Below are 10,412 nucleotides of genomic sequence, written 5' to 3' on the forward strand. Positions count from 1 at the left end.
TGGACATGTACTGGCTTAAGCAGGGGGACACGTCTGGCACTGCAGGATTTGAGTCCCTGGCGGCGTAGTGTGTTACTGATGGTAGGCTTTGTTACTTTGGTCCCAGCTCTCTGCAGGTCATTCACTAGGTCCCCCCGTGTGGTTCTGGGATTTTTGCTCACCGTTCTTGTGATCATTTTGACCCCACGGGGTGAGATCTTGCGTGGAGCCCCAGATCGAGGGAGATTGTCAGTGGTCTTGTATGTCTTCCATTTCCTAATAATTGCTCCCACAGTTGATTTCTTCAAAGCTGCTTACCTATTGCAGATTCAGTCTATCCAGCCTGGTGCAGGTCTACAATTTTGTTTCTGGTGTCCTTTGACAGCTCTTTGGTCTTGGCCATAGTGGAGTTTGGAGTGTGACTGTTTGAGGTTGTGGACAGGTGTCTTTTATACTGATAACAAGTTCAAACAGGTGCCATTAATACAGTTAACGAGTGGAGGACAGAGGAGCCTCTTAAAGAAGAAGTTACAGGTCTGTGAGAGCCAGAAATCTTGCTTGTTTGTAGGTGACCAAATACTTATTTTCCACCATAATTTGCAAATAAATTCATAAAAAATCCTACAATGTGATTTTCTGGAAATTTTTTCTCAATTTGTCTGTCATAGTTGACGTGTACCTATGATGAAAATTACAGGCCTCTCTCATCTTTTTAAGTGGGAGAACTTGCACAATTGGTGGCTGACTAAATACTTTTTTCCTATGGTGGGGTTCTTTTGAACACAAAACCAAGGTTTCACTACAATGTTCTCCGTGCAGATTGAGAAGAATCAATCTCCTCCTTCATTCAACGTGTCCTCTTTTTACTGTTCTCGCGGACATGGTCCTGTGTGGCTCAGTTGGTAGAGCATGGCACTTGCAACGGCAGGATTGTGTGTTCGATTTCCACGGGGGACCAGCATGAATGAAAATGTATGTCTTCACTACTGTAAGTTGCTCTGGATAAGTGTGTCTGTTGAAATGTAAACATTTCATGGGCACTTTTGGAAATGTTCTGTACCCATTTCACTGTCCTTTACTAAGAAAAGCCTCAATGGAGAGCAACCATCAAATTTGCAGAAAATAGAGAATGTCTGTTGAGTGTCTCCAGGACTCATCAAATTAAGTCTTTATAGACTTGGCTGAATACAGCCTTTTCTCCTCAGTGCTCTCCCATAGTGTATTGAGTGACAACATGACTTAAAAAGACAGAGCATTCTCTTGTTTCCCCCATTCATCCACTCTCTCTGTTATGTTCTTTATCTCTCTAAAGGAAAGGGAATTTGATTTAAAAGAGCTGAGACATCACACCTCCCTATCTGATGGGTTAAGTGGGGACACCTGCCTCTTAAAGCCTGATATCATTCCATTGTGGTTGAGGGGGGAGTGAGGGCACATGAAGCCCTTAGCCCCCACATGGCCCCTGACCACTTCAGCTGCCTCTGTCCCCCAGGAGAGACTGACTGCACAGCACTTAAGGCCCGATACTGTTCAGACCGCCACAAACAGATACAACTAAATGCACACACAAACACACATACTGCCTCCGAAATACACATACACATCCTGCCTCCCAAATACACACACACACATGCTGCCTCCCAAATATACACACACACACTACTTCCCACCACCCACACGTCATGTACTGTCTCTCTCCCTCATACACACCCATAAAGCCATAAATCAGTCTGCAGAGAAGCAGCACCAATAACTGAGGTGTATGTATAATTTATGAGTGTTTATATGGCACCTGCATTGAGATAGATGTATGCAAATGTATCCATTAAGGAGGAAAGGGCTCTTTATTTATGTATGTGTGTGGAACTGGCTGCACTCTTTCTCTAATCAGACTTCTTTTAAAATCTCAAGGCTGAGGGGCGGGGATCCTTCTAGCCGTTTAAATTGCACGTGTGTGTGTTCATGTGTATGTGTGTGTGTTCCTGTGTACGTGTGTGTGTTCATATGTACGTGTGTGTGTTCGTGTGTACGTGTGTGTGTTCGTGTGTATGTGTGTGTGTGTTCGTGTGTATGTGTGTGTGTTCGTGTGTACATGTGTGTGTTCATGTGTATCTGTGTGTGTTTGTGTGTATGTGTGTGTGTTCGTGTGTGTGTGTATGTGTGTGTGTTCGTGTGTATGTGTGTGTGTTTGTGTGTATGTGTGTGTTCGTGTGTATGTGTATGTTCATGTGTATGTGTGTGTGTATGTGTGTGTGTTCGTGTGTATGTGTGTGTGTTCTTGTGTACGTGTGTGTGTTTGTGTGTATGTGTGTGTGTTTGTGTGTGTGCATGTGCTTCTGTGCGTGTACCGGTATGTGTGTGCATCAAGCATTTGTGTGTATTTATGGCCCCTCACTGCAATCAGCCAGGCAGCACCAGTCAGGCTCTTTCAGAACAGAAATTGAAGTGTAGGCTGAAGTGACGACAGAAAGGAGAGCGGGAGCCTGTGAAGTTTACTGTTTACATGTGTATGTATGGCCTCGTTGACAGGAATCATCTGAGGAGGACAGAGACAAAGGAACTGCCATGGTAATCTCTTCCTTGTTTATGTGTGCTCTTTACCAGCCTCAGTGTAGAGGGAAGGAATTCTAAAAGTTCCTTCTGAAGGGCTGTCATAGACGTGTGTGTGTTAATGTTGCACGGTATACCAAAACTTCTGTACTTTTTCGATACTAGAACATGAAAAACGGTTCGGTACTAGAATTGTTGTTACTTTCGGTACCTCTGTGAAATGTGTCTCACGTCGTCTACTGATTGAGAGAGGATCAAGTCTGTCTATCAGCGCAGCCGATGTTCCCTCAGAGCGATAGTGCACCGTGCCTGCTCCGTTCCTCCTCCACTTACTCAGCCTGTCCTGAGGAAACACAGCACTCACTGGGAGTCGGGGCTGCATCACCATTCATGCTGCACAGAACTTAACACACTTGAATAATGCAACACAGCATTTAGAAATGTTGAAACTCTTAATTATTATTTGCAAAGCAATGTCCATTACAGACTAGAACCAGACCCGGCGCCAGAACAAATCAGTTGGATGGGCATTTGATTTCTATAGGCAGGCCCATTTTTGCACGGGACATCATATGTGTGCATGCGCTTGCACGCATTGTTTTAATGGGTGTACTAGTAAAGACCATATGCAGCTCATGAGTTTCAAGTTTGGGGAAGCTTACAATTTATCCTGCCATTTCTACCGATCTGTGTGCCAGTTATGAATATTTATATATGCACATTTTCGTGGAAGTTTCATTTCAATAATAACGTAGTTAATCATACAAATATGGAGTAAAATGATAATATAATAATATAATATGCCATTTAGCAGACGCTTTTATCCAAAGCGACTTACAGTCATGTGTGCATACATTTTTACGTATGGGTGGTCCCGGGGATCGAACCCACTACCCTGGCGTTACAAGCGCCATGCTCTACCAATTGAGCTACAGAGGACCACGACCAAGTTCAAATTCAACTATGGCAAAAGCACAGGCCTCTGGCATATGGACACATTCAAATACTATGATCCATTGGTGGCTAAAGAATTGAGAGCATAGAACTCAGAGATAGCCTATAGGCCAATGCAGCAGTAGGCCTATAACTTCCATCATCAACTATGTAAAATACATAGTCAACAAATAAAAACAGCAGAAATATCCTGATGACAATTCCGATTCTTTCAATCACATTCATCTCTCTTCTCTGCCTGTCTGCCTCCCTTTCTATCTGTCTTGACTTGAGCTATTGCTAATGAAGTTCAACATTGAATCAAATTGTCGTGAACAAACTTGCAACATTGCATCAACTAGGCTATTCCGGGCCCCCAAAGTTTCCTGTGCCAGTGAGCTCAGAACAGAAAGCAGTTTTTTATGATGTTTCCACTGGATATATGAGATCATCAGATCATCATATTTTGCTCTTTCACACGCTCGAGGTCGGGAGTGTTGGAAATATTTTTCAAATACTGAGGAACTATCCTTTGCAATGGATGTTAAAAAAAACAGATTTGTTGACTTGTGTGAGGTGAAGAAAAATGAGTGGTGTATGTGGTGAGTTAAGACAATCAGAAATAAGACATTGCCAAATGGGCACTTTCCTACATATGCAATGTGTTCTGGAGACGCACCATATCTTCAACACACCCCCATCCCCTTCTTCTTGATACAATCATTTAAATTATAGACACATTATCTTCACACAGATTGACACTGACTCACTGACAGCTGTAGCTCAATCAGCGATACCTATTGCCACTCGCACTATCCAAATTGTGTCCACTGTTTAAAAAAATACATTTATAAGCTAATGATCCTCTGTGGCTAAGTCATGCTCCCTGGTGAAGTATTTTGAATGATTTTATTTAGACAGGAGTAATTATATAATTTTGGTGAAACATCAATTTACTTTAGGGCAATCCTGCATCCTAACAGTGCAATGTGCACCTGCCAAATTTCCTTTCCAATTTGCAAGAGGCTGAAACCAGAGATCTGTATAAAATGACGAGATGCTCATGTCTCCGCCCTAACAATGGGAGTCTTTGTCCCAAAGGCGGGAAGGCAGGTGATAAACTTAGGTCTGCATATTATTCTCATAGAAACACATTGGGTTTATACTGCTTCGCCTCTTCCTCTCTGCCGAAACTATATCACAGGAGAAAGCATCCAAGCGAGCGAAACAGTGCCCCTCTATATGTAGCCCATGTATTTGATGCTGTCCGGCCAGCAATAGTATGACATGCCATACTCTTTTGGTCCAGACAGCATCAGACAAATGGTCTAGACATAATGAGAGGGGCGCTGTTTTCGCTCACTCGGATGCTTTAACTGAGATTGATGTGTCTTTCTGACGGGGCTCGTCTCGGTCAAATAAGTAATCAATATTTCAATATTTTATTTGGAGGGCAAAGAGGTATGGTAGGGTGGGCCAGGCCCCCTAAGACCCACCCATAATGCCGGCCCTGACTAGAACACTTTACAATGCAAGAAGATAGTGGTAGCTTTCAGCTTTGCAGGCTAACTTTCCTTGCTAGCTTACAGTTGAAGCTAACATCAATTTACTACCTTGTTTGTGATAATATGCAAACCATAACACAAAATAATGCTTTTTTCAAATCTAATTGTCACTAAAAACATTATTAATTCACTTCTTCTCGTCCTCCTCATGTCTCTCCCAGTCAAGATCATCTTTGCTCGAGTCTCGAACCGACTGTGTGTGTGAATGACGTCATTGGTCCTAAAGAGACAGTGCACACTTAAAAGAGTGCTTCTTCTATGCAAATGTTGTTGATCAGTATAATTAAATAAGTTCCAAATGGAAGGGATGTTTAAACATTAAATCTGTAGCCCCATGAAATCAGCCAATACAAGCTCAATAACTCAATGCATGCACACACTATTGAATATGCATCCACCTGTATTGTGAATAGGCCTAGGCGTGTATGTGTGTGTGTGTGTGTGTGTGTGTGTGTGTTTGTGTGTGTGTGTGTGTGTTTGTGTATCCCTTCTTAAGTGTTTATGTGTGTACATGCGGCATGTGTGCGTTTATTTGTCTGATTAAGTATAGCCTTGTTGTCGCCATATGTAAATTCTCTCCCCTGTCTCTCAGAGGTATAAAAAACAAACCTGAGAGAGGAGCTGGCTAAAGCATTATTCTAAAGCCCAACAGGTCTGCAATCACGCAATTTGGCGCAGGGGATCAGGGGTGTGTGTGTGCGTGTGTAGTGTTTGGAGGGGAGAGGGTTGGGGTTATGGTCCTAAGCTCTGACATCCGTGTGGAATAGAACAGCTTTTACTCTGTAATTCTCCCTTTCTCAGCGCTGCCCTATGTCTGTCCTTTCATCCTAGGAAAGGTGGAGAGGTGATGGTGTGTGTACCTTTGTTTTAACAGGGATTTTGAAGCAGCTACTCTTCCTTGGGTCCAGAAAAATGAAGGCAGTTATACAATTTTAAAAACATTACAATACATTCACAACAGATTTCACCACACATTAAGAGTGTGCCCTCAGGCCCCTACTCTACTACCACATATCTACGACACAAAATCCATGTGGACGTGTGTGTATAGTGCATATGTTATCGTGTGTGTGTGTATGCGTGTGTCTGTGCCTATGTTTGTGTTGCTTCACAGTCCCCGCTGTTCCATAAGGTGTATTTTTATTCCTTGCCACACATTCTGAAACTAACTACAGCTCTTTGTTAAGTGTTGCAGTCAATTCAGTCGCTGTAGTAGCTGACGTGTATAGCATTGAGTCATCCGCATACATAGACACACTGGCTTTACTAAAAGCTAGTGGGATGTCGTTAGTAAAGATTGAAAAAAGTAAGGGGCCTAGACAACTGCCCTGGGGAATTCCTGATTCTACCTGGATTATGTTGGAGAGGCTTCCATGAAAGAACACCCTCTGTGGTCTGTTAGACAGGTAAGTCTTTATACACAATATAGCAGGGGGTGTAAATAACATGTACGTTTTTCCATAATGTCAAAAGCCGCACTGAAGTCTAACAAAACAGCCCCCAAAATATTTTTATTATCAATTTTTCTCAGCCAGTCATCAGTTATTTGTGTAAATGCTGTGCTTGTTGAATGTCCTTCCCCATAAGCGTGCTGAAAGTATGTTGTCAATTTGTTTACTGTAAAATAGCATTGTATCTGGTCAAACACAATTTTTTCCAAAGGTTTACTTAGGGTTGGTAACAGGGTGATTGGTCTACTATTTGAGCCAGTAAAGGGGGCTTTACTATTCTTAGGTAGTGGAATGACTTTTGCTTCCCTCCAGGCCTGAGGGCACACACTTTCTAGTAGACTTAAATTGAAGATATGGCAAATAGGAGTGGCAATATTGTCCTCAGTAATTTTCCATCCAAGTATGTGTGTGCTTCTGTGTGTGTGCATGTGGTCTAACTTTACTATCCTTTTGGGTTCCAAAAGTCCTCACAAGTATAGTAAAACAGGGAAAAGTGGGGACATTTCACCAGTCCCCAAAAGGAAAAAATCTATTTTAGGCTTGGGGTTAGGGTTACAATTAGGGTTAGGCTTAGAATTAGGGTTGGGGTTAGGGTTAAGATTACGGTTAGGATTATGTTTAGTTTTAGGGTTAAGGTTAAAGTTAGGGGTTTGGGGTCAAGGTTAGGGTTAAGGTTAAGGATTAGGAAAATAGGATTTTGAATGGGAATGCATTGTTTGGTCCCACTTGGATAGTAAAACCAACGTGTGTGTGTGTGTGCCTTCCTTACTTGCATGTGTGTGTTTGTGTGTGCATGTGTGAGTCACAGTGACTGTCAGTGACAGACACTCTCACTGTGCTGTGGCTGCTCTGTGAGCTCCAAGGACACTCACTGAAGTGTGTCTCTGTGGATTCATTTCATCTCCTTCCGCTCCCACTGGGGCCTGTTTGTGTGTGTATTTGAATGTGTGTGTGTGTGTGTGTGTGCGCATGCGTGCGTGTGCGTATGTTTAAACGAAAAACAAGTATTCCCATTTTTCCCATCTATTTGTGTATTCATGTATGTTTTTTGGAGATTCAGATTCTCTGCATGTTTCTTTGCACATAGTATACAGGTGGTCATGTGTGTGGTGTGTGAGTTGTCCCTGGTGTAGTCAGAAGAATAAAAGCATTGAAACTGCCCCTCTGTTTTAATTTAATTTAATAAAAAAAACACAGTAGAAACACAGTAGAGGGTAATAGTGGTGCCTCTGAGCTACTACTTTTACAGTGACAACAAATAGTTACACAGAGGGGCCTCCGATTCATTTAAACCTATTCACATTCAGCTGCCACTCTCACTGCAACAACACAACACCAAACAACACAGATATCGCTAATAAGTCACTTACACCACAGCCATGCTATCAACTTATTCACATAGGCCTATGTTGTTTATCCCTCTATGTGTGAGCTTGAGGACGGTGTAGCTAGTGGGCTCACACAGAGTTTGTTTACTATTAGGGGAGGATGCATCATCAACTGCAGAGCTGATGCAGGTTATCAAAGGACCAGGCAGGCGGATTAAAAAACAAATGTAACATTTCAGAAAATAAGCCCCAAATACATGATGAACATCATGTAGAATGTCATATAAAACATGTCTGAAATAGAGTATGCCTCAGAATGTAGTGGAATAGTTCAGTTTGCAGGGACAGTAATGTCACAACCAACACTGCAAGGTCTAAGCCATTCTCAATTTAGAGGCGACCACGAGTTTAGGTTGGAGATAAAGCTATCAGGTATGTGCGACCGTGGATATATATTTTAATTTGACCAAGTTCAGTATACAGTGTTACCTTGAATGTCTTTCCATCCACTTAGTATGGACTGTCTGAGAGCATTTGAAGGAATATGAGGTATTATCTGACCAGTAATCCCTGAAATACACACGAAACAGAGCAACCATGTGGACAGACAGGCAGACAGTCAGACAGACAGGCAGACAGACAATGTCACAAAAGTCACTCATGAATATAAGAATGCATTCTTTCTGATGCAACAAAAGTTTTCCCTAATGTCTTAGGAAAACTAGTTTCTCTGGTCTTTGACTTCTGTCTTTGTCTCCGCACCACTCTCCTTCTATCTCTCTCCATCCCTCCCTCATTCTCTCCCTCCCTATTGTGCCCATCCTGGTAAATGATTAGTAAGCCCAGGAATGAATGTGTTCAAAGCCTCTTCCTTCAGATCGGCTTAGCGAGCAGTAAGCTTAAACACACCTCAGTCACTGCCCCACGAACACACACACACACACGCTCAAACACACACAAACAAAGTAATCTTAGATAAGCCAACAGGCCCACAACACATTTGTTCACCCAAACACAAGTTACTCATACTGTACATCTCTACCCACAAACCCCCAGACTATACACACTCTGCCACTGCTCACTGTCAGCCTAAATCTCAGCTCATCAGATTGAATCCTCTCTGCCAGGTCCAACCAATAAAAGCCCCAGATATTCTATTAGATGTAAACCCTTTCCTGTGGTGGAGCAGATTAGGACTAGGTAAACACAGAGCAAACACACCCACATCACATCACATCGGCCCGTGTGTGTATGCGTGTGTGTGTATGATGCAGCTGGATGCCTGTGTTAGCATTAGCAGGCTATAGGGAGGAGCGGGGAAAGCCGTGAGACGTGCTGTCCATTGTAATGATGAGGAGAGGATGTGTTCTGGATCAGCCAGGCCTGGGTGTGCAGTATGGGGATGTTACCTACCTTTTTGTCTATGCTGTGTTGAGGTTTGTGTGTGTGTGCATCAAGTTGTTTGTGTGCAAGGGGGATTTGAATATAACTTTAAGCATAATGTGTAGTGGGTTTAATTCATAGTGTCTATATGAAAACTCATTATGCAGCCTCAGTGTGTAACAGAGTTGTCCAGCCTCAGTGTGTAACAGAGTTGTCCAGCCTCAGTGTGTAACAGAGTTGTCCAGCCTCAGTGTGTAACAGAGTTGTCCAGCCTCAGTGTGTACCATCCATGTGTTGGCTAATATTTGTTGTGTAGCCCCTGTGTGCGGAACAGGTTTCTGGATTTTCATGCTAAACTCATCAGGATTCAGCAGGGCCTCTCTCTCCCTCCCTCTCTTTCCCTCCCCATTTCTTTCTCTCCCTCACCCCTGGTAGGGGTACTCAGAGTAGGGAGGTGAAGAGTTGGTCAGCCATCACAGCATTGTGTGAGCTGCATACTGTACTATCATAGCATTGACAAACATACCTACAGTAGCAGCCAACACACATACGACCACTGCACATAGTCTAGTCTTGTTCCCATTCCCCAGGCTACACATTCACACATAGAAACACTGACTACGCTGACTAAACTGACTACACCAACAAGTTACACACTAAGCAAACATCCCAGCTGATGAACTCCTGTTGTACCATCCTCTGTCTGTACCAGTGTGAGTTGGTTGGCCTGAGCTTTGTCCTGACAGTGTTTTCTATGGTTCTAAATTAACTGGTCTGCTCAATGGTGTGTGTAGAAGGTCAGGGACAGCATGTACTCTCCTAAAGCAGATACAACACCCCCAGCTAGGACATAGTCCTAGCATAATTACCCTCATTTCACTTTCTGCAGCCCACACACACACACACGCACGCACGGACACACATGCACGCACACACTAATACCATTTAAAGCATACCTAATACCCACACTAGTGATCTAAATAATAGGCAATTTGGGTATGCGAAAATATAACATTTTATAGTATGTGACATTTCTGAAATGTAGTATGCTTTAAATGCCAGGATGTCATACTCATTTCGGCTTTTCATCCAGTAGAATTCACTGCACACTATTGAGGAAGAGAATCCTCTTTCGAGACCTACGTGTGTTCGACAACAGCTGATAATCAGATAAGAGGACGTGCTCTACCAAAATTAATGAATGGTGGGATTCAACGCAATTG

Source organism: Coregonus lavaretus (assembly GCF_964263955.1).
Source record: "Coregonus lavaretus genome assembly, contig: HAP1_SCAFFOLD_3362, whole genome shotgun sequence".
In the NCBI taxonomy this organism is placed as follows: domain Eukaryota; kingdom Metazoa; phylum Chordata; class Actinopteri; order Salmoniformes; family Salmonidae; genus Coregonus; species Coregonus lavaretus.